A 26,783-nucleotide genomic window follows, 5' to 3' on the forward strand; every position below is an offset into this window, starting at 1 on the left:
AGTCAGTCCAGCATTGCTGATGCCCTGAGAAGCCCCCAGGACCCCAGCTAATGCTGCTGGAGCCAACACAGGTGCTGACCCCAACCTCTCCTACTCACCCGGGTCACTTTGCCACATGCCAGAGCATGGGTGCAATGGCATCCCCGGGGCATACCTAGTCCCATGGGAACCACACGCCCCTAGACGTGTATGCTCATGGGGACACGCCCAATGTAGCCAGCTCTTGAGAAAAATATAACATGGCTACAGTGAGTAAACCCCAGGAACTCAAGTACATATTATTCCAAAGCTACTAAAGGCCTTGTTTAAAAATATTAAGTTGGTTGCTTCATCTGGAAAATGATTCTGAAGTCAGGCTGGGAAAAAAATGTAATCACAACACACAAAAGGCAATTTGGAGTCCAGGTCTACCTGAATATTTATCAGCAAAAATACCACTTCCAGTAGAATTTCACACTAAAGCTATAACAAAAAGAGCAGCACAGTGCACTTATGTCTCATAAAAGCAAAGAGAGTTTGTAGATAAAAGGTACATTTTCTTTATGCCCATTTAACTCCACAGAAGCTAGAGATTGTTCTCAGTTAGAGTTCAGCTGTCTACATAACCTATGACTCCCAGCATTCTATTACAGTAGATGGCTTTTCTTGAACTCTCTAGCCACTTCCCAGAAGATTATGTCACTTTCAGGGCAAAGTGATATACATTTTAAGGAAGCACTAACTCCAAAAATTCAGAAAACAAAAACAAAACAACAACAGAAAAAGATTTATAATGTCTTTTTAAAGCTAGAAAACAAATATAGGTTGTGCTGATGTTAGTTTTGAATTGATATTTTTTCAGGTAGACACAGACATTTTAATTTAGTTGTTATTGACTTGACTTTGCACATTAGGTCATTCATTGGCTTGAGACTCCATCAGAAATATCAAAGACCTGTTAAATTAATAAATAAATAAAAAGAAAAACAGAAGACATGCCCTTCTGTGTCTTAGAGATTATCTTTTTTTGTTGTTGTTCAATATTTAGGACAAAATTCTGTTTCACTCAAGAGGTATGAGTAACTCCTGGTAAATTCCTGATGTATATGGTTAGAAAAACAGGCATTTTACTTTGCGTATCCAGATGTACAGGTCCATACTGTATTTTTAATAGAGGGCAAGTACATATCTAGTGTGACTGTGGATGCAAATTCTACTTTGCCCTGAAGAGGTACCTGGCTCTCTCATTTATTTCAATGGGCAACACTTAGTCAGCTCCAAAGGCAAGTCCTCAATTATGCAGAAGGCACGTAGCTCTCCAGTCAATCTAACAGAAAATTTTAACTTGAGCTAGAATACTTCCATCTGCTCAGAATCCTTCTCTCATATGACCACATAAAGTCTTACACATTTTAGTAGAATTACTTTTACGTTGGGCAACTAGATATCTATGTGGACAGCAGCATACAGATCCTTCTCTTCCTCCATAAACCTAGTGCTTAGGGCAGTTGCCCAGAACATGGGACACTTGACTCCCTCACTCTCAACAGCTGCAGAGGGGTTGACTCCATGCCTCCTGTATTAGAAAAGAGTGCCTTAATCCCCAAGCTATTGGGACAGACATGGCTGTGAGGATTACCCACCTTTCTTCTTTTGAAGATGATCTAAAAGGGATAGGGCCACAAGGAGGGATGGAGGGAGCCTAACTGTGGCCTAGGGAAGGAGGCCTAGCTTTGACCTGACCTGAAGGAAGAAAGTCCTTGGTTCTCATCTCTGTTCCCAGAGTTGCTTATGCATTTTACCCAGTGGCTCTTTGCTGGCATTGTAAGTTATAACATTATTTTAGATGGCATTTTAGTAATGAGGGTCAGGAACAGGCCTGTTGGAGTTGTATCAATGCAAGTGGGGAGTATTTTGACCTGCAGTCCACATAGATTCATAGATTCATAGATGCTAGGGTAGGAAGGGACCTCAATAGATCATTGAGTCCGACCCCCTGCATAGGCAGGAAAGAGTGCTGGGTTCAGATGTCCCCAGCTAGATGCTTATCTAACCTCCTCTTGAAGACCCCCAGGGTAGGGGAGAGCACCACCTCCCTTGGGAGCCCGTTCCAGACCTTGGCCACTCGAACTGTGAAGAAGTTCTTCCTAATGTCCGATCTAAATCTGCTCTCTGCTAGCTTGTGGTCATTATTTCTTGTAACCCTCGGGGTGCCTTATTGAATAAAACCTCACCAATTCCCTTCTGTGCCCCCATGATGAACTTATAGGCAGCCACAAAGTCACCTCTCAACCTCCTCTTGCGGAGGCTGAAGAGGTCCAGGTGCCCCAGTCTCTCCTCATAGGGCTTGGCGTGCAAGCCCTTAACCATATGAGTAGCCCTTCTCTGGACCCTCTCCAGGTTATCCACATCCCTCTTGAAGTGTGGCACCCAAAACTTCACGCAGTATTCCAACTGCGGTCTGACCAGCGCCTGATAGAGGGGAAGTATCACCTCCTTGGATCTGTTCATCATGCATCTGCTGATGCACGATAAAGTGCCATTAGCTTTTCTGATGGCTTCGTCACACTGCCAACTCATGTTCATCTTGGAGTCCACTAGGATTTCAAGATCCCTTTCAGCTTCCGTTCCACCAAGCAGGTCATTTCCTAGGCAGTAGGTATGCTGGACATTTTTCCTCCCTAGGTGCAGGACTTTGCATTTCTCCTTGTTGAATTGCATTCTGTTGTTTCCTGCTCATATGTCCAACCTGTCCAGGTCTGATTATAGTTGTTCCCTGCCCTCCGGTGTGTCCACTTCTCCCCAGTTTTGTGTCATCCGCAAACTTGGACAGAGTATGCTTCACTCCCTCGTCCAAGTCGCTGATGAAGACATTGAAGAGTATCAGTCCAAGGACTGAGCCCTGCGGGACCCCGCTGCCCACACCCTTCTAGGTCGATACCGACCCACCCACTACGACTCTCTGGGTATGACCCTCTAGCCAATTCGCCACCCATCGGACTGTGTAGTCATCCAAGTCACAGCCTCTTAATTTGTTCACCAGTATGGTGTGGGATACCATATCGAAGGCCTTCCTGAAGTCTAGGTATACGACATCAACCTCTACTCCTGCATCCAGGCGTTTTGTAACTCTGTCATAAAAAGAGACTAGATTAGTCAGACATGATCTAGCTGCTACGAACCCATGCTGGTTTCCCCTCAGCATAATTTGTCCTGCCACGTGGTGATCTGAACATAAATCACAGAACATAAAAAATAGGGCTGACCTCATGGGGTTTTCTAGTCCAACCTCCTGCTCAAGGAGGGAACAACTCTGTCATACCATCTTATCTAAGCATTCTTCTAACTTGCCAGTCCATTGTATGCCCACTCTACCTTTTCTGGCTAAGTTGAACTTATAGTTATAAAGTGTGCTTGGAAAAGTGAAATTTTAGGAAATGTTTGAGGGTGGATAACGTTACACAGTATTCTCTTGAATGTAGTGCAATAGGCAGTCAAAGGGAAAGAGTTATGGGGCCAGAGTAAGAGCATATAGACCTTTTTTCCCTGAAAGGAACGTTTTCTATGAGCCAGCAGTCAGGCTCTATTTTCCTCTCTCCAAACACAGGCATGAATTCCTTCCCATTATAGATTCTTGGTATTGTTCACTGGCATACATCTCCTGCATAAAGAAGTATTAAAATGTGATGTAATGAAGTCTGCCACTGGAAGGCTTTCCCAATAATACATTCTCAGCATCTATCCCAATTCCACTGGGACACAGAGTCCCAGTGAATCATTTTGTGAAGAAGCCTGTTCACTGCCCCCATTATTTTTATGCAGATTCCCCAACAACTGTGCAGTGCAAAATCCACAAATTGGATACAATACTGGAAGCAGATTCACTCACCCCCTGCCAGGGAAACATCCACCTCTATAAGCCAGAGTCTGTCTCCTTTTTGCTTTCAAAGCATTCTCCAGAATGCTTTCACTTTTGGCTGCTCAGTGGCCTAGCCTTAAAAGAAAGATTATTTCAGTCCAGCCTGCTAACAAGGATGCTGTTCTTGTTGAGATCATGGTGGAAATTGCCTCCAAGGATGTTAGCCTAGAAATTGGGTATCCCAGGTGTTCTCTGTCCTGGAAGATGCCCTAACTACTAGGCTGTTGGGCAGAATGTGGAACATACTCAGCTAGCAGTGTCAAGTTGTAATTGTGGTTTCTGATTGACTACAATTTGCAGGAGTTAAAATACTTTTAACATATCCAAGAGGAAGATGGATTAAAATGGTTTATTGAGGACTTAAATCCTAGCATGCACAGTAGGAGCAAATGCAGACGTGTATGACAATGTGGCCGTGCATATGTGATTCAGGACACCACAGAAAGCAAAACTGAATGTCATTGGGACAAAGGTGACTTAAGTGAATAAATCTGCATAAGCATCACTTATATGTCTCAACAGGGGAATAAAATGCTGTCCTTAAAGTCCTGTATTGTATATTACTATCATAGTAACAGTAAAAATGCAAACTATAGTAGTATCTTCAGCAGTGAATGCAGTTCTCTGAAATAAACTGGAAAAGAGTGTACATGTAAAACTTCCCTACTTATATATCGGATATGGAACCTGTCAAAATGTTCTTTTCTCTCTTTCTATATGCGATGCATGGGGGAAACTGGAGCAAATTGTACATTGGCATTTGTGGGGGGTGGGGGAAACACCTGAAAACTGATGACATTTTGGAAAGGCTACTATTGATTTTGTCACGTGCACATTTATAAAAGATGCTGATTTCTCTTTTTCAAAAGTTCCCCTGTAGTACTAACTTCACTTGAAGGTACAATCATTGTTGTAGTTTGAGAGTGTTCTTTGAAAGAATGAAACACCTTTGCTTGCATTTGAGGAAATCCTAAGGCCATCTGTATCACCCATAATTCAAATCATTTTATTTACTAAATGAATGATAAATATTATTTTAACTTACATAGATGACATCAGCAATACCTAACATTTTAAGTAAAGCTTCATAAAAAATCTTCTTCTATTTCATTTGAAGAAAAATAGAAAACATTTCTGTCACTTGTTAACAGAAATGAGATATGATATAAATGCATCACGCTCTTCCCTTAATCTTGAAAAGTGAAAAGACACTTGTACAAGTGGAACAGTTTGCAGGATCAGGGCTTATATTTTTAGCAAAATTGAAGATCTGCTGAAGTGAAACAAAACAAAGTGAATTCTATTTCAAAATGTGCCTCTCTCATAACTATTTTCTCCTAGAATAACTGTGATATCTAGAAGATGTCATAATTCAGCTCTTTCTGTATCTATTTCTGAATAATTTGAATGACCAGTATTATGCTAATATTTTAGTCTTCAAATTGAATAGTTTATATATGCAAACATGGTACAATAATAGTCACTGCTAAAAAAATCAGGCTAAAGTAGCAGTTACTACACTATGATATAAAAAGTACCATAATTTGTTTTAAAATTTAGTAGAAAAAATAATCTCAGATATTACTAACTAGTTGATACTTATGACTGGTGACGTTGTAAGGGAGACCAGTGCAGTCTGAAATTCAAAATAACTCATTTAATAAATTAAACTCTGCACATGAAAGAGACAGGTGTATTATCTAATGTCCTCTGAGATGAGTAGAAATCTTTGGATCAAAACCTAAATTCTTTCATCAAGAATTTATGATTGATGCCAGTTAGAAGTCAGGATTCGCCTTTGGCATCTAAGAGTACTATTGATATTTTCTCTGAAGTTAGAATAGAAAATACATTCAATACCTGTGTGATAATGTTTAAAAATGTTAACTCTGACTTTTAAAATTTCTAATCTGAATTTGGGTATTCTGTGCTATACTACACTTAGTAATAAACACTAAAGAATACTGAGATGATATGCCAGAAAGGGCTGAAAAAAATTAGGAGTCATTATTTTATGTTAGTGTATGGAAAGTAGAAATTGCTATTATCTGTTAGTTACATGTTGTTTCTTCATTCTTGTACATATTACATTGTTCCACTGGAGCATGTGGATAAGTTCATTATGGTGTAAAGAGGAAGGGAGATCTCAGTTGCTATATCAGCATTCTCAATCTTGGCTCTTTCAGTTATGACTCATGACTTTCCAGCTTGAGTGAATTCCAGGTAAACCAGTCTCTAAGACACATTAAAGGGTTAGGCTCTGATTCAGAAAGCATTTAAGTCTTCGTTGAAGGTTAAACAAGTATTAAAGAGTTTCACTGAGTCAAGGTAATGTGCATGACCTTCAAAAGGGTAGAATTCAATCAAGAGTCAGTGGAACACTTTCTTGTTTTCAAGACAGATATTGAATGGTGTATCACATAGAGGTTTTATATGACCTTCAAAATAAGATTCAATAATAATACTCTTTTGCTGCTGTTATTTTTTGTGTTTTGGCAGTACCTGATGGCCTTAATCAAAGACTAGGCTCCATTGTGCAAGGCAGAGTTCACACATGTAATAAAAGTATGATCCCTAACACTGAGAACCTACAATCTAAATGGAATCTATAGGTGAATGAGAGTGTATTCTCCTCCAAAAAGAATGAGCACATCATTTGGTTCAGCTAAAAGGTGAAGGGAAGGGGTTCTAGAATCAGTGATAGTTCCACATTTGTCTGAGACTATATGCCACCTTAATGACAAGAGAGTAGGTGTCTGTAGCAAAAGATTAAGTCAACCGCTGAGCTGCTTTTCTTTCCCACGTCCCCTGTGTTTTCTCATATCCAAACTGGAGCCTTATGGTTTTCAACCATGTGCTATACATCTTAGATTGTGGAATAAAGCAATTAATAAATCATTGAATGGAGATTAAAGCTGAACAAAAATTCAAAATCAGCTACCCTTAATTTCTTTTTTCTTTCCCTGCCTAGCAAGTACAGTTTCTAGCCATGTCCCTCTATGCAATAATGCTGCTTTTTATGTTCCTGAGATATCTCATAAACAATGTGGGTTCGGCATTATTTTGGTATGCATCAACTGAATAGTCAGGTGCTGCAGGGATTGATGTCAGTGATTCAATAGGTTGTACTTTTTCCATTGATTTAATAATGAGCCAGGATCAAATCAATATGTTAAAGTAAATCATGCAGCTAAATATAACATAAGTCAGATGAAATAAAACCAAGAACCTGATTGCTTATGATGATTTTAAGATTTCTTGGCAACAGTAGGGCTGTTAGCCACAAAGTCCTGGACAAATCCTACTAGGATGATTACATTTTGCCTACCTAAGTTCTCACCCTGTTCCAGTTACTTGCAGTTTCTTTCTTTATTTTTTTACTTCATTATTGTGGAGCATATCACAATAATGATATAGATGAGTTGTCATGTTTCATTACAAAGTAGGGTAACTCCACTTCAGCTTGCTTTTTTTTATTTTTGTAAGGCACCTTGGGATCATTCAAGATGAATGACATTAGAAAAATAAAGTATTTATATGATATATTACAGCATATAAAATCAAAGCCTCTCCCATCATAGCCAGTTTATTGTGAGAGGAGAAAAGGAAAAAAAAAAGGAAGTAACAAAAAAAATTACCATCACCAAAACCAAATGCATCCTTGCAAACATACCAGGCAGCTTTCCAAGGAAACCTAGTTTAATCTGGAATCATTTAGATAATACACTCATGGGTACTGTAAACCAGAGAACACCCAAAGATAAATAGGAAGGATACCATCAGCTTAAAATCATACCCTATCTGACAGTGTTTTGTACTAGGTTTTTGTTAATTAATTGCATTTTTAGTATCCAATATTGTTTATTGTTTTCACTTTTTTTGTGTTGTACCTTTGAAAGCATCTTGTATATAATTCATTCTTTTCCATATAAAGTTACATTCTTTGCTTTGGTATAGACATTTTCATTGCTTTATGCAAGCTTTTCACACAACAACAGGTAAAATAAAAATATTTATAAATCAGGAAAATATATCTGATTGCTGATTCTACTTTGACTGAAGTCAATGTCAATTTTGCTATGGACTTCAATGAGAACAATACCCAGCACCATGAAAAATAAAAGGGTACAAATGCAAGGTTGGCAATTGTGTTCTGGATTGTAAAATTTAAAAGAAACTAGAGAATATAATTGAGTACCACAGTAGTATTATTGAACTTATAAATAAGAATTTAACTGTTAAAGTTATTAAAATAGTCATTGTACTCCAGGGCAAATACAATATTCAAAAATATTTTCAACTATGGTGTATATTATACAAGGCTAGATGTCAATATTCTTTATTTATACAATATTGTTTATACTTCATGGTCTAAAAAATCAGTGACTAATGTGTTACACCTTCAACTGGCCTAGTGGTAGTACAGTTTATGCAATATCAGTCCTGGTGCTTGGGGAAGAGGGGGCATACAGGATACAATCAAATTTCTCCGGCTCAATTCACTGTGAGGAGTGAGTAAGGATTAGAAAGAGGTTTATTCCACCTCTACCAGAGGCCAGATAATGTAGACGCCAAGCTATGTTGGTGAGAATATGTTGCAAATCTTGAAGGGATGTCACAAGTTATTTCCAATCCTGCAACAAGGCTGCTAGGTCTAGGAGGCATTCTCAAGCAAATTACCTTAGAGTATTTCCTATAGTATCTTGTTTGGTAAACCTTGTGAACATCATTCATCTCAGGATATTTTTAGTTACCTCACATTTATTCTAGTTTGATAGATGACTGGGTCTGTTTGACTGAGCATGGATAATTCCTCACAGCTCTATTCATATAGTACAACTCCACTTTATTTATATATTTCATGCTCACTTTATTACAAAATGCCTTTCAGAAGTAAATAATACAGAATTTAATAAGGCATAGCAAGGTAGATGGAAAAAAAAGAGTCAAGAGAGAGAAAAAAAGAAGGGGTGCTTTCTAATGAAATTTGTTAAGAATATGAATAACTATGAGGCAGTGAGTACATCTACACATGATGCTATGTTGCCGTAGCAATATGCTATTGTGACATAGCATCAGCAGGGACAAACCATGACACCTCCCTCATAATAGCATGCTGTTACGGTGACGTAGGGGCTAAAAATAACCATGCACCATCAGCACAGTGTACTATGGGCTGTCATTGTGCCATCATCTAGTACTTCCTTTGGTAACAAAAAGAAGTACTAAATGACACCACAGTAACAACTGCTCTGTAGGGGCACATATAGATGCACCCAGTGATATTTTAAAATAATGTCCCAGGGGCAGGAGCTGGAGAGGAGAAGGCTCTCACAAGTGCAGTGATTAAGCATTGGGAAGACAGAAAGAGGAGAACAGAGGTAGACATGCAAAGGTTTGGCAAACTGATCTACTGTAACTACATTTGGTGTGAGTTTTGCTATGGATTTCATTGAGAACAATATCAAGTCCCACAAAAAACAGAACGTTACAAATGCAAGCCTGCCAACTGTAAACTGGATTGTAAAGTTTAAGGGGAACCAGAGATTATATATGAGGACCACTGTGATATGATTGTTCTTATAAATAAGAGTTTAATTTCAATGAGCTCTGCTGGGACTGCAGTATTTTATTATATATATATGTATTTTTTAAATCTTGGTCAGCATTATCAAGGGGTTGGAGGTCAAACTCTACATCTGCATGGGCAGGAGTACAAAGGCAGCACAGCTTCTTCCCAATTTTCCATCCTTAAAAGGAATTTCTAAAGCAAACCCTTTAATGGTGACATTAAAATTTAATTTGAAATTAAAATGCCTCACGGGGACCAAGTCATCAGAGAAGCAAGGGTCATGTGCTGACATACAGATTGACAAAGATGATACTTGTGCTGATTCTAGTAATCTTGTATCATCAAATAAGTATGATGACATTGAAGCTAATAAAGGTCAAACAGTGAGGATGATAAAAAATTAGAAGGCGCACAGGAGCATATGAGAGACTAAGGAACATGGAAACAGCATATTGCTGCCCTAGAAGATTGTCTCATATTATCAGCTAACACTGAGAGGACTGCCTGTTGCAGAACACAAGTACCTATTACAATGTAAACCATTTCTGTAGTCTGAGGAGGACTACAAACTAATAAATCCAGCCCAATCTACGTTTTCATTCTCTACTACTGTAAGGAGTGAGATCCTATTTCATGATCCTGATTGGAAATAATAAAAAAATGAAACCTTGTCACATTGTTGTGGCCCTTAAGCAAATGAAAATTACCTTTAGGAGAAGTCTAGGGGATCACTCAAGCCCAAATCTAAGCATGAAATTTGAGGTTAAATTGAAATTGATGAAAATGTTCTCCTAGCCCTCTGAGATATGAAATAGGTATCTTTCATGGCTGCATCTAAAGGAGGCATTTACTGCGCAGTTGACTAGCTCTGCAGTAAACATCTCAGCATCTACACACACACACACCCCTATCAGACTGAAGTAAACTAACTTTCAAATACTTATATTTACAAGTACTATCCTGCTGCAAAGTAAAAAACTCTGCAATAGCACAAGTGTAGATAATAAAGGGGCTGGCTGGGGTGCAAAGGTGCTTCAGTGTGGGAGCTGCCTGCTGGCTAGCCTTGTACTGAAGCACCCTTATGCCCCAGCCAGCCCCTCTACAAGCATGTTGAGGCAGGCAGTCTAACTTCCCCCAGGCCCCTGCCAGCTGGGACTACTTCAACCCGGCTCAAGCTGCTGTGATCCCAGGCACACGTGCAGACACATGCCTGGCAGCAATAAACTCTGGAGCAATAAGGTATGCATTAATAGGCATGTGTAGACATGCCCCATACATGTTCTCTCACTTTGAGGTTATTTTGGACCAGATTCCTCATATCCAGGGATCCTGGTTTTCTCTGACAAAAAAAAAAAATCCTTGATTTTTGGATTAAGAAAAGTAACCCAAAATCCATATTTTTCTGTGATTAAACTGAAACACCACTAATATATATCTATATCTATCTATATATAGATATAGATATATATTATATAGATATATAGATACATTATATCTTTTTAAATCCAAAAATTGGGATTATTTTTAAATCAGAGAAAAGCATAATCCCTGCTTATATCTTAGCTCAGTTTAGTACCTGTACATTTCATCAGTGATCCCATTGACTTTAAGGGACTACTGTTTTGAGGAAGTGTTTATGTCATAAACATAATATACCTGGGCTTTAGTAAGGTTTTTCATAAGGTTCCACATGTCAAGAGACATATGAGCAAGATAGAAATACTGTCACGTACATACATAATGAAAGCAAAGAGTAGCTGCAAACCAATGGCTGTAATGTAGCTATAAATAGACTTGGATGCTACTGATCTTCTTTGGAGATAACATACAACTTGGAGGGACGTTAGAAGCACATTAGAAGACAAGATTAAAATTAAATTGATGATTCTAAACTGAAGAATTGTGCTACCGAGAAAAAATGAAATTCAGCCAGGAGAAATGAAAGGTGTTATACCAAGGGAAGAAATACCAAATATCCACAAATGCACACATTCAGAAAGGAGAAGAACTGGCCTGGCACTATCACTGCTGAGAAGAAACTGGAAATTAGGGAGAATCACAATATTTAACATAAATCAGCAATGTGATGCTGTGACCAAAAAAATCCAACAAGCAAATGTATTAATAGCACTGTATTAATAGACTATTGCAAACAAGAGTTGGGATAATACCCTTCTTGGTCCTGATTAGGCCTTGGCTTAGGTGACAAAGTGGTTGAAATGAAAGGTTTATGAGGAAAAACTGAGAGAACAAAAGGATAATTGTCCTCATGTGCTCTGGCTTCCTAGAGAAGTGCCCTTGCCACTCAGCTACTGGGGCAACCCCCCCCTAGAAATCTCACTGTCTTGATAGCAAGAGTTCCTCTTCTTTTTCTCAACTATTGGTCATGGATTTTGTTGATGAGATCTCTGGGCCTTAGACATTATTACATGTCCATAGGGGGCATGTGTATGTTCCTGTCCATGTATGTGTGGCCACTATATAGCCTACTGCAAATATCCAGTCTGCATCCAGGTATACAATTCCTAGCTGTAAGTGGCATTTTTGGCATTTAGATGATGAAAAATGCCATGTAGATGACCAAAACTCAACACTTATATGACCAGGAAAAAAATGGACTGACACCCTAAGTATATCTAAACTACAGAGAAGGAGATTAAGTGAAAGTGAATGTATAGTGGATTTCTAGTATTTAAAACAATGCCATAAAAGAAGAGAAAGAACAACTTTTCTCCCTTGCTGTAAATGGCAGGACATGCGTCAGTGGGTTTAAATGAGCAAATTTTGTTCAAATCTCAGAAAGAATTTCTTAATTGTAAGTAATGTAGGACAGTGGAGCAAGCTGTGAAAAACAACCTATGGTCTAAAGCCCAGATTCAGTTTGTGGAACCATTAGATCAGACCCATGGGGCTTTGGCTGCAGGTACTCTTCTCATTCTGCTAAAAGGATGACCAATGGCTGTGAGTGCCTCCCCCATGCACTACAGAAACAACTGACAGTGAGAACTGTGCCCTAGGGTCCACCCTTCCCTATGCCTCTGACTTGGGGTGGGTGATTCTGGTCTGCAATCAGAAAAAGTTGCCTACTTCTGACCTACAGAAATTATTTTTCAGGCCTACAAGAAGATGCAGGATAAGCATCCAGGAATATCTAGGATGGTTCAGGAGTAAAGCTCCTACATTTGTGCAGTGGGTTTTACCAGTCCACCTTTGAGTTCCCTTCTAATGTTGTGATTATATGATTTTAATTGGGCACATAATATTTTTTATTATTAACAGATGTACACCTTTCTTAAGTAAGACTAACAGTTAACATCAATATTCTGAGATATAATTCCTTGCATATAGAAAGTAAAGTATTTTCCATAAAAAGGAAAGACTTAACTATTCTACAAAACTTACCTTAATTCAGACAAAATCAACTCCCATTGATTCCAATGTTAGTTGGGCTACAGTACCTGAAAGCCAAATAGTTCTTAAGTGCAATATGTGGATATTATTTCCCGCTTCTATCACTCAGTCAATATTTATTTACTGTTTTAACAAAAAATATTTTTGTTGAAAATTTAAATTTCAAAATATTAATAGTAAATATTTTTTGTTCAGAGAGGTTTAATGTACCCATGTAAACTAAAACCAAAATGAAACAAAGCAACCAAAAAAACAACAACCCCAAACTAAATTTCTTGCAGTGCTCTTTATCCTTTGGATCAGCTGGAAGGCAGCATCCTTTTAAAAACCATTCAATCACATTACCATTATGAATTTAAAGGAAAAGTATCATATAGAGGTATAAAAGAAATTATAGAAGAAATTAAGAATAATTAATTTCAAGATGCCCTTTGCTTTAGATAATTACCCCAATTCTATGATGAATAGTCACTGACTATTATAGCACATATCTATGTATGATCTTAGAAATAAACCTTAAAACAAGGACTCTTACAAAAGAATATGGTTTTATGTATAAGATACTGGATTTGAAAATAAGAACTGCTCTACCTGACAGTATAATACATAAATTGTTATATATGTAACTCACTTGGTTTCATATTTACAAATATAGGTGAGGAAATTAGGTGAGCAGTCATTTTGAAAACCCTGGTTATAACCTTCTCACTTCTCAGTTCCATATCTGTAAAATGAGAATAATACTTCTTTGCTTCCTAGGGGTATCGTGAGGATAAACTCAGTAATGTGGATAAGTTATTCATACTTTAATCAACAGTGGAAATTACTATAAATAAATAAATATTATTCTATTTATTGCAACCTTCATCTGTCTTTAAGTAGTTTTAGAAAGAATGTGTGTAATAACTCACTTGTTCTGTGAAACAGCAAAATGACCTTCTCAATGTAGCTGAGGTAAGACGAAGATGATAAAAAGGCTTAACTGCATGCATCTGCTATCTTAATAAATAGTTAACTGTCCATAACTTACTACTCAAAAACTATTTTACCAGTGTATGCTAATAGCCTTTATAGTTACCAGATGCTAGACAATATTAAGAAACACAAATATTCAAATATTAGGGGACAGCTTTTAAATTTGTTCATTAAGTGTTTCTGGTTTCAATTGTTCTTAGAAGCAATTGGTCATTTTAATGTTTTTAAGTGTGAAAAAGAAAACAATGATTACAATTATTTCTTTTAGCACTTGGGCTTGAACACACCCCCTTGCCACAAAATCAGTTGGGTTAAGATCCTTTAATAGCAGTGGCATAACTGAGAGGGATATCTGCAGCAGCAGCCCCAAGCCCTACTTTTGGAGGGGAGAGGTGTAAAAATAGTCATTCCTACAGCTGTATAGTGGTAAACAAACGATTACCTAAAAACTGAAAAATCCTGCTGTCCCTGTTGCAGAGCTAAGCTTGCCTGCAGTAAATAGGACTTTTTCCCCTGATATTTCAGAAATAATTTCTGACAATGCTTTATACAATAGTTGGCTTTTCCTATCTACTGCTACACATTACTAAAACATTACGTTGCTTTATATACAGTAATCTGTCCACCACAAATGTTGAGATTAAAAAAAAAATAGAAAGAACGAAATTAATTTTAAATATAAAACAATTCTCACATATTGCAGTTTGAATCATTGCCAAAATTGCTCTTACCCATTCTACCTCATGTGGACATGTGACAGAGAGACCTTCAGTTGTCCTATGAATTTACTCCAAGACCACAAACAGTCAGATGGATTAGAAACCTGTCCTCCAATATCTGAGATTATTCTTAGTTGTAGTAGTAATACGTAACACCATTAAAATCATATTAATTTTTTTAAGTGAACAGGTGGAGAAAATTATTCCTAATAGTTCATCAACGCTGGGTGAAATTAGTTCTGTGAATAGCCCTGAAATCTCACTTTAAATGTTCAAAAAAAGGCTTAAATGAAACATCCATGCTAAAATGGATACATATAAGAATTAGAAAAAAAAAGACCACCCTTCGTGTTTCCCAGAATAAGTACTACAAAGTAAATTATTGTGCTTAGGGTTTGTCCCCCTCCCTGGGATCTCTTGAGCATATATTAACAACCTTTGCAGCAGTAGGATTTTGGCCACTGGTGTGCCCCTACTCTACCTGTGGCAGGTTAGGTTATTATGTCTTGTTTTGTGTCAGGGTTTATTGTGTAGTTTTGCTAAGAGGATAGACAATGGATTTGTATGGGGTGGTCTAGATAGTGTCAATCCTGCCTCAGGAAGGGATTGGACTAGATGACCTCTCAAGATGCCTTCTAGCCCTGCTTCTCTATGATTCTATGAAAACACTTTAAGTGCCTTTAAAATATTCCAAAGGACCAGGTAGATAAATATGCAAGGACTTTCGAACACTATGAAATAGCATATCTTAATTTAAATTAAGTACTGTTTTGGAGTGTTTCACTTTTTGTTTTGACTAGATGGGGAGGAGGGAGAGCAAGCAGAGAGCTGTCTACTATCCAAGCGCTAGGTCCTGCTCTGAGTTCTAGAGCATTGCCAGGGCCCAGTGCAGGGCACTGACCAGACCAAAAAGGAACGCTGGCTAGGGGCACAGGCTAGGATACTGCCAGTACAGGGGTCTCCTTGTGCCCCCCACTGGGACCACAGCACCCACCAGATCCAGAGCTGGGCCAGACCCAACCCACTGCTTTCTCTGCCAGACCCCTATTAACTCCTAGGACCCCTGTCATTGCTCAAGTTGGAACCTCCCCAGCCCCAGTTCCATCTAATTCTCTGGTGGGCTGAGACTGGGAGACAAGAGGAAGAAGGGATTTGAGCTGGAGTGTCAGATGGCATCAGGGTCAGAGAGCCTCCTGCTGCACCTTTACTTCTCCACTCCGCTCTCCTTTACCTGGTGGCAGGGCAGGGAGAGGGAAGCTGAGAGCAGGGCTGCAGGTTGCTGCAACTTCTGTAACACCCCTTGGCTGGTGCTAGAGGAGGCTACATTCAACCAGAAATGGTACACGGAGGTAGCTCTGTGAAATGGCTCCTTTATGAAGTGTTTCCAAGTGTGTTTCACATGGAAACATTTCAGTTATTGCCTCTCACCTCATCCTTAAGTAAGAGTGGAAGTATGTACACAGAGGTTAATTGCACCCATTATCCTGTCCCCTAAATTATTCTCTGAACATATTTTCCCTCTTTTTTTGGCAGGATTAGAAAGAGAAAGTCAAAAGATAGGCACTTGTCTGAAAAAAAAAACAGGCACTGAAGAGTCCAAGAGCAAATTTGGGTTATCACTATATTTAAAACAGTCATTGCTTTACCTCCCCTAATGTCAGTCAAACCTTGCAGGATCTCTTTTTCAAAAGTCTCCTAAAAGTATATTTCTGTGATGCTTATATACATTTGAAAGTGACTAAATATCTTGTTTGTAAAGATAGCTGTCCATTGTTCTCAGTTTCCTTTTATTTCCTTGTCTGCTCAACTACCTGTGTAACCATTGGCTGTCTCTTATCATCAGGGATCCTGGTTTTCTCTGGTTAAAAAAAAATCTCTAATTTTGAATTTAAAAAAGTAACCCAAAATCCATATTTTTCCATGATTAACATGAAACGCAGGGATCCTGGTTTTCTCTGATTTAAAAAAAAAATCCCCAATTTTTGTATTAAAAACAGTAACCCCAAATCTACATTTTTTCTGTTATTAAAATGAAACAACACTATATATATATATATATATTTTAGTATATTAGTCGTGTTTCATTTTAATCATGGAAAAATATGGATTTGGGGTTATTTTTTATCAGAGAAAACCAGGATCCCTGCCTGTCATAGATTGCAACACTAGCATAATGTGGTGTTGTGAGTGAGGTACATGCCCTGGGCACCGTCTAAGGGGAGGGGCATGAAAAGTATGGGGAGAAGGTGCCTCAGCCTCCTGTCCCAGTCCCATACTTCACCTGCACAGAGGACTATACAAAGCAGCTGACACAGTATGTGTAGTGGAGCACAAGGTGTTCTGAGAGTTTGTAAAGTGGCTGTGGAGTTGGCTACTGCTGAAAAAGAACTTCCCCACATTTTTACCATCAAAATCAGCATTTCTTTGCCCTCTCAGCATAGGCTTTGGCAGCAAAACAATGGGGTGAAAGCCCCTCTCCCCAGTACCACCAAACTCCACTTCTGCTCTAGAAAACTACAATGCCTAGAACACTTTATGCTCCATGCCATGTATTGCCTGGCCATGCTCCTGCAAGCTGGGTGCTAAAACCAGAAGGAGCAGGGGAAGGGTGACAGAGGACTGCCCTGTGTGCATTTATGAGACATAATGCCTCTGGATTGAAAGCCCCATGGGAAAAGGACTGTCTTATTCCGTGTTTGTGCAGCACTTCTCGCAATGGAGTAGCACTCAATGACTGGGCCTTCTAGGCACTATGATTACTGTGATGGAAAGGTGGTAATAATAGAAAAGTTTTATCGATGCTGATAACTTGACAGCTAGGAGGAAGTGAAAAGCTTGCTGAATTCTTTCAGATTCTTCCCTGATTATGACGTCAAAGCTGGGCTGCTTGAATAGTCATGCAATTTTTGGATGAACTTCACGATATTTTACAAGTATGTCATTCAGCGAATTTTTCTATTATTAGTTACATCTGTATAGCTGAGTGAATAATCCATGAATATATACATGAATTGTTCAATAAAAAAAATCATGAATATATGCTCTTTTTCTTGTGACTTCCCCAACATTATCTATGAAGAAAATCAATGGTAGTCACCACACAATATTCATATTAGACAATTAATAATAGAGAGCTGATAATTGATTATAGATACCTATATTATGTCAGTATTTATATTATTAATTCAAATCTAAACCAGGGTGGTAGGTCCAAAAACTCATTGCTATCTAATGGTAGTGTAGTGGCCATTTGAAATGCCTTAATAGCCTTAATACAATTTACATTAGACAAATATTCACATGCAAAATTTACAACCTATTGCTACCAGTTCTGATAGTTTTAGCAAATATGTGAATGACTAAATAGGCAAAAAGGATAAATTCTTAGAAAAGGGACCTCCAAAATAAACTGATATACACTAGCAAGAGAATGTGGGAGGATATAACGCAGCATTTCTATGGACATAAAATGGCCTTCAGTCTCCAGTACTAATAATCATCTCCATTTCAAAAGCACTAAATTAAGATGAGGCCTGGCCCAACAGTCAGTAAAACTGATGTACTGTTTTTCCAATAAGGTTTGGAACAGATCTATAAGTACTACAAACCTGAATGATATAAACAGTAAAAAAGTTGGGTGTAAAGGGAATGCTAATGCAAATTAATATAATTTATCAGTTGATCTAACTTGAAAGTGTTCTTTATTATTCTTAGTTCATCATACAGTCTCTACAATACCGATGAATGATATTTCAGAGCTGATATAATGCTCATTCTTTCAGGTTCATACTTTTTACTGAAATAATATTGAGATTCTTGTTATTTTAGACATTGTGTTTTTGATTTCATGCATCATTTTCCATATAAAATATGAGAGATGGTGCATAAAATAAAACAATTCATAAAATCAGAAATAGGTATGATTTAAGTGAATATTTCAAGAGGAATTCTACCTTTTATGCTAAAAAGTTGGAATGTATTTTTCTACGTGCAGTCTTGATTCCATGCAGCTGTGACTAGGAATCCCTGAAGTCAAAAAAAGACTTAAAAACATTAAAAAGACTTAAAACCAATTAGCTGAAAAGATAAATGTTTTTATTAGATTATTAAATATAGCAAAATTTTAGTGGCCAGGATTGTCCTCTCTCCCCTTGATTCATATATGGATGAGACATTCACCCTATTCATGTCTTTCCCTCAGGCATGGAAGGGTGGGTCAACTAAACTCCTTCAACTGGATGCTTTGGGAGCCTTTCAAAAGTCAAAGGGGAATGTTCAGAGGCTATGCAGGACTGAATGCTGAGCAGGGAGAATGAGGGATTTGAAAATTTCCCTCCTCTGACCCTGAAGAAATTAATGAAAGTTAGAATATGGCTGGGGGCAACAGCAGTCAGAAAGAATCTTGTGTACTATACTACAGTAGAGCTGTCCTGAATGGGAGTTATCTAGCCTGAAGGCAGAGTCAGTGCAATCACAGTCTCCACTCATATGGTCCTGATCTCCTGCAGATCCATTAAATTTGCTAGATGTGGGTCAGCCTATATGGCCTTTCCAGTGCATAAACCTGATCTTCAATAAGATAATAAGGCAGGAGCTGTTTGAGGCATTCCTTGAAAAATTTCTTCTGCAGGATACCTTGCATATTTTATCTTGGGAGAGGACTATCCTGGCTGATCTCTCTTTTTCTCTTTTTCCTTTTTGTGACCTAAATAAATTATTTTTCTTTTCCAGCATGTCTACATACTTTAAAATAAAAGTAGCTTAGTCAGACAGGAACTGCTATGGGAAGAGGAAGGTCTAGAGGATGTACAACCCCTCACACTCAGAGTACCTGCCCTCTCCACACAGACCCAGTACTTCCCAGCTTGGAAGGGTCTGTCCCTGGCATGCCAGGGTTAGCAGGATCTCTGTCCCTGGCAGTGGGTGGAGAGACACATGGATAGCCAAACCTGGGAGAGGGTGTCACTTCTGCTACTGGATCTGTGTGGGGAAGCGGGTTTCTGCTACTGATAACTGAAGCATTGTGGAGGTTGTGACTGACAAACAGTATACAGAGTGCTGGTTTCCAACAGTACTGATGAATCATGTTTCAGAACTGATCTAATGCTCATTCTTTCAGGTTCATACATTTTACTGAAATTATATTGAGACTCTTGGTATTTTACACGTTATATTTTTTTTTTTATTTCATATTATCATTTCCCATAGAAAATATGGGGGATATTGGACATTTTTTTTTAAAAAATCATTAAATCAGAAATAAGTATGATTTAAGTGAATAGTTAAAGAGGAATTCAAGAGCCTGGTTCAAGACTCCAGTAAGAATCCAAACACTGGGACCCACAGTCAGCTAGCTGATTGTCAGCTACATCTCCCATCCCACACCAGGATCTTGCACTAGCATTCTCTCCATGAAGCAGTCCAACAGTAGTTGAACATGTTACTTAATATGATCTGGAGATACTTCTCCCATGGAAAGCTGTAACTTTGCTATAGTATTATTGCACTTATTACACGTTTTACTGCTTGAGTGCGTGGATCCTCACATTTTTACGTGCAGTAAATGTGTCCTAAGTGTGTGACATGGCCTTCAGGCTTACATTGGTTGTTACAAAGTAGAAACAGTGATGAATTTACAGGGACTAAAACAGGGTGGAATACAATCACACTTAAGAACCCAAGTGCATTTAGATGCCCAGTAAATAGATAGAATAGAAACTAGACCCAGGACACTCTCCTCTCAGGCTACTGCCTTCTGCAATAGGTTAGAAAGTCACATTCCCTCTTTCTTGTTCTCCTTCTAACCCATGGGCTGCATCCACATAAACTGGGGCATGCATTTGCTGCAGCAGAAATAGTGGCACAAATTTGTGCTGCAGTGTGAGCCTCTGGTTGTGCAGTTCGTAGCAGGACACTGCCCCTACGTGCTGCGGGAGGGGCGGGTGGGTACAGGATGCCTCAGCATGGGGTTAACTGGCATGCTAATTTGCAGCACTGGGGCAAAATTTGCTACTGAGATTTTCTGGTAGCAAAATAAATCTAGAAAAAGTGGCGCAAAACATGCCAAAGTGCTATATGTCAGAACAATGTCAAGACAGGGGAACAGGAAGCCCTGGGCTGCCTGCTCCCCACCCCCCACTTCTCCACATGCTGCTCCCCAGCTGGCTGGGGCACAGGGTGCCTTAGCACAGGGGCTCTACAGCATGCAGAGATGGGGGAGCAAGAAGTCCAGGGCTGCCTGCTCCCCAATCATCATGTTTTTCTGACCTATGGCATGTTTTGGGTTGCCTTTTTTTCGGGGGGGGGGGGGGGTTCCACTACTGGGAAATACTGGTAGCAAATTTTGCCCCAGCATGGGGCACAGTTTAACATGCAATGCATGCATTACAGTGTCACAAACTACATATGTCTGCACATCTGGATCCAGCCATGAAGAGCATAGGGCTGAGTCTAATGTGTGCTGTATAGTACACACAGGAAAAGTCCAGGGAACACTGCATGCAACATGGGTCTAGTCTGAGACCCACAGGCAGCACCACAAGCTGGATAAAGCTCGATAAACTATATCTTTGACACCCTTCCTGAGAGGAAAGTTAGTTGTTGTTTGTTTTAAAATAGAATTATGTTTAGTGACTCAGTAGCCTAAAAGATGAATAAGTACTCCTAAGAGGTAAGCTAGACTTTAGTTTCTAACACAGCAGAAACTTAACCCTGACCTGTACAAACTGAAGATGAACTTCAAACATTTATAGGGAACAGCATTGTCTTATATATGCAGTCATTAAAGGGCCATTAGATGCGTACTCATTGCTTTCCTTCAATATGGACACATAGGCCATATCCAGATGTGTGTGGATGTGTGGTATGTGGTTCTGCAGACCTGTCTGCAATGCCACACACTGCACATGCAGGCATTCCCCATGGTGCTACTTTTCAGTGCAGGTTTTTTATTTTTGACCATGGAAGATCCCTGGGAGATAAGAATCTCCCAGCCCCAGATCTGTGATCACCAGGGATCCTGGTTTTCTCTAATAAAAAAAATAAGTCCCCATTTTCAGATTTAAATCAGAGAAAACCAGGATCCCTGGAGATAAGAATCTCCCAGTTCCCATTCCTCAGTCATGGAGTAGAGCCTGGCAGCTCCCTGCTGCTGGGGCAAGGGGACATTGTCTCTGCATGGGCTCCAGTGGCAGAGCCCACCTTAGAAGCAGGCAGTTCCCAGCACCAGGGAGCAATCTCCCAGGGATGGTGCAGGGCCAGCAGGGAGGGAGCAGATTGCTGCCAAGAGGAGCAAATCTACTCTCATTTCCTGGAATGTATAGATGCCTGCCTGGGGTGGGTTTACTCTGGAGTAATTTAGATTAAATTTACCACAGAGCATTTGCACATGTAGACGTGCCCAGTAAATCAGAAATACCTAAGTTAATTTGGTTATCTTTTCACCATCTGAAACTTTAATTTTATCCACATCTTAAAATGATTTTAGAAGTTTCAGATTTACTAGGTGCATCATTATGGTCCAGATTCCACTGAAACTGGCAGCGCTGATACTTTGACACTTCAATATAATATCTGTTAATATGAACAGACCTTTGCTGGCATTTTTCTGCTAATCAAATACAAAACTATTTACTTTAAGAAAAAATTAAAAAATATTTTTTTTATTATTGATCCTTGTTTTTATTTATTTTTAACTTGTTGTGGCTTTGCTATGACCCATAGAAGGTCAATGGTGTTTTGTCTAGTATATTCTCACTTACCCTTGAAGTTTTATCTTGCTACTTTGGTTGGCAGCATTACATTGTGCAATCTGAAGAGAATAAGCTAAAGATTAGCTTCCTGCTTTTAGCTCTAATGAGTTCAATGAAGAACACATTTTTATTTAAAGCAGCAGTAAAGATTAATATACCCATGAACCTTAAGGAGGAAAAGCAGAATCATAGTAGTATGGAAAATAAAAAAATGACATACACAAGTCAAAGACATGCATTTGAAAGAGGAAATATGTGAAAGAAGGACATTAATCAAGCAGCCATGTGGCTATAACCACAATAATTTTAGTTTCAAATAGAGGGGGTATTGTCCTCAAGTCAAACAATAACCATCTGCAAAAACTGGTGCTCATCTCATTCAAAAGTAAGACATCTTGTGCCTGAAGTATATTATAGTAATAATATTACAGTAAATGTATTATATAAAATTAGGCAAGCAAGGTTCTTTGGGTAAATACAATATCTTTTATTAGACCAACTAAAATAGTTGGAAAATTTCTTCTTTGCAAGCTTTCAGGTATAAAAAGTTTATTTTCAGCCCAAATGCTTGCAAAGAAGAAAGTTTTCAACTATTTTATTGGTCTAATAAAAGTTATCAGATTTACCCGAAGAATCTTGTTTGCCTATGTCCTTAGACCAACAAGGCTACAACCAACCCCTCTTATATAAAAGTAAGCTGTCTTAGTATCATATAACTGTTTAAATGCCTGGGCCTTTGAGATGGAGGGAAATTAATTCTTTTACAGGGAATTTTAATACTTTCAATAGTTATAAATATAAAAAAAGTTGTTTTTAAATGTATTTTCCCATTTTGTAGATTTTTTCATTAAACTTTAAAAATTGAAAATACTTGCTCCCAAACATGTAAAACTTCTTTTACAAACTAAAGCAAAATATTTTGAGCCATTTCATGTCAAAACAGGGTGTGCCTACATGAGATACTACATCACTGTAGCACTGGCAAGCACAAATTGTGATTCCGACACTATGTCGCTATAACTCATCGCTATGGTGATGTAGCATCTAAAAATAATTGTGCACCATTGGGATTGTACAGTACCAGCAGGTACTGTGCAATCATTTAGTACTTGCTTTAGTCATTTAGTACTAAATTCTTGCACAGTACCAAATGCACAGTCAGGGGCACCTGTAGATGCGCCCACAGTCTGTCAGAATGAATATATATTTTGTTTTGGACTGTTCAGCATTAAATCACATCTGGCTTTTCTGTGCAGCACCTCATGGAAATTTCAGTTATGATATTTTATTCCTCTATTCTTTTCCTATCGGGGATGGATTGTGGATGAACTACAATGTCCTGAGGCTTCATAATATTTCATCTTGTTTACTATTTTCTTTGTCATGGGACTCATGTGGTCGTGATACTTCATGGGATATATACTCTAGTCAGGGCTCCCAGACAATAATGAGGCATTCAATCCCATAAGGCCTTGCAGTAGATCAGGAGGATATAGTTTAATGCTGTAATTTGTAAGAAAATAATATTTCATTTTGGGAAAGTCAAAACATTTAGAGGCTCAACTGATATTTAGCTATTCTTGAAATTACTCTCAACCATGAACTGCTCTTCCTTATATATATTCTGTATTTTGCAAGAGCACTGACAAGTCTGTTCTTCAAAATTCTTGAGAATGGCACAGAGATGTGTCCCTGGTTCCCTTCCAGAGCCCTTCTAGGAATTGTTCTGAAGGCTAATTGTCTCTCCTCTTGACTTTTCTGTTTATGGGCAGTATAGACAGTGGGGTGTCAAATGACTGGAATTCATTAACACTGAATGGTGGAATTGCTCTGGCAGACTGCCTGTACTTGAGGCCTGAGGCAAGTTTCAATCACACTGCAGAAAGGGGAGAGCTAGGAAACAAATTGAGATGGGGTCAGCTGTTCCTGGAAGCTAAGTAAAGTTTCTAGAATTGGCCTGGACTGCTGCAGGTAGTCAAGCAAAGGTGTTAATAGTATAGATATTGTAAATATAGTACAGATATTCTAAATGTTGCTGAGAACACCTTTAAGTTGTCCCTCATTATTAGCATAGGCAAACCCTTAGGCTAGGTACAGACATTTGAAAAGCCCAAAGCAGAATCGATCTAAGTTACATGATTTTCTATAAACAGCATAGTTTAGATTGGTAGTAAACAGAACAAACATTCACCCTTTTGGTCTGGGGGGAGCCAGAGGAGGGCAAAGCTTAGACCAGGTTCCACCATTTTAAAACCTTTGTGTGCCAAATATCTGTTCTGTTATGAGTATAGTCCAGTTTTCAATCACTTATACCAGTAAAATTCCATGGCCTGAGTTTCACTAGAAAGTATCTTCACATTTCTGAGTTGAAGTTCCAAAATTATCCAGAAAAAATACCTTTTATTAAGTGAGCAGGAAAAAGTCCATTTTTCTTCACAAACCAGTTTTTGTGTATAATCAGCTACAATTATTTTTCTTCGGGTACTAACATTGTGACTTAAAGTCCAATATCTTTTCACCTGGGAAGGATTTAGTTGCCTCACTTTTTTTTTAGAAAAAGCTAGAAACCTCTGATTTTCAAAGGTATTCATAATCTATTTCTACCTATGATGAAGTATAAGCTATTGGACCTTAGATTTATTATTTATCTAAGATCAAAGTGTATATCAATATAACTTTGTTTGGAGTTGGTGAATTCCACATTTTTGATGAAGTAGGAAAAAAGGGAAGGAAATACCACTGGCACAATCATTTTCAAGAAGCTATTTTTAGACAATCAGAAGTCTGAAACACTAGAAATAGTTCTAAAAGAGATTACCTGCTAGGGAGAGAACAGGTATGTGTAACTCAGTGTCAATAACTTTATGACATAGATATTCAATTTATCACATGCTTTCTTTCCTATCTGATTACACTGATCTTTATTATTTGGTTTGTAATTTGTCATATGGATATCACCACACTCATAGGTGTATTATGTCTCTTGATCCATCCGTTATTAAATCTAATCTAGTATCTGAAAAACTTATCTCATTTCCCTAAGTCTTACCTGTTTTCCCCATAGGTTAGATAGTCCCAGCCTTCATTTTCCATCTTCCCAGAGGAAATAGACACTACTTTTAAATTAATGGGGCTCAGGGGCCATATGCAATGTTTCAAATGTGCTTCAGTATTAATGGAAAATAACAAATAAGAATAAAGCACACTGCTTTGTGCTGCTTCATTTTATCCCTTCCTTAAAGCAAATGTGTTATAGGGCAGTGTATTTGACTAATGAAACCTGAGTATTGTACATAGTCAAAATATTATGTTATTAAATTGAATTTAGAAAGTGTAAATTCAGTGTACCAAAGTAGCATTTATGTTAAGAGATAGCATATACAATAAAGCATACCTTTTCTTTTTCCCCATTAAACCAAGCAAATAATGCCTAAATCTTGCTAACACCTTTCTGAGAGAAGAGTATCCCAATTCTATATAAATGTATGCAGTCAGTGAAACATTTACCTTTTCTGTTGCCCTAGGACAAGATTAAATATTTAGTTTCACAATCCACTCTATCTAAAGGCAGGAAAATGTTAAAACTGGAGCTTACTTAAGCAGTATTGTCATATCTACAAAAATAAAATTAGAATCTTATTCAATGGGTGTAGCAATTAAAAAAACAAAAAAAAAATTTCAAAGATTTTCAAACTCACCGCTAGGTTATCGTATAAACAATGATCATTTTCCAAGATGGTTGCCATCACTGATGAAAAGAACAAGGAGTTTTACAAATATATCTAGAGAAAGTACTAACAAGAATGTAGACCTATCAATAATAACACCTTTGTGGTAATGAGCTCTTTTATTAAATTTGTTTTAAAATGAAAATGATGAAGAGATGGATCCTGACAAGCATGAATCAGTGAAATTCTTGTAAAAAATAACTTTAAAAAACTTGAAATGGAAGTAATTGGAAAAACTGAAAACACCATCAACACTGAACTCTGTCCGCATATCCCATGAAATCAACCAAATTCTTGTAACAAACACAGTCTGAGAAGAAAGACCCAGGCCATTCTTCAGCCTTTCATTCCCTCCTTGCAGTTTCTTGGAAGAAGTACTACTTTTGGAATTTAGCTGAATTAAATGTGATAGATATTGCAGGAAAAATGTATGTATATTCCTTTATTGACAGAGGATGTAATTCACCAATGCAAAAAGACCATCTTTTTACTTTGTTTAGATCTGAAGACTGTGAAAGGTCCAAGATGTTTTTCTTTTTCTTTTTTCCCCCTAAATCCTGAAAATAGTACAGATATTTAGGAAACTTAGAAGGCCTCTGGTGTTTAACACTGGCTACTAGTTCTACAGTGTGGAAGATTTCCATTGCCAAAAGGAGGAGTTGACAATCGGTATTATCAAGTGTCTTCTGCTCCTATCCATACAAGAAGGGCACAAAACACACAGATCAG

General features: G+C 38.1%; 1 long non-coding RNA gene across 1 annotated transcript in view; it reads left to right on the forward strand.

Annotated features, from left to right (window-relative positions):
* The window catches only part of LOC132247787 (uncharacterized), a 103,838-nt gene that overhangs the window by 70,632 nt on the left and 6,423 nt on the right, over positions 1-26,783 (forward strand). The gene's annotated exons all lie outside the window — the stretch shown is intronic.

Source organism: Alligator mississippiensis, chromosome 1 (genome assembly GCF_030867095.1).
Source record: "Alligator mississippiensis isolate rAllMis1 chromosome 1, rAllMis1, whole genome shotgun sequence".
Classification (NCBI taxonomy): Eukaryota; Metazoa; Chordata; order Crocodylia; family Alligatoridae; genus Alligator; species Alligator mississippiensis.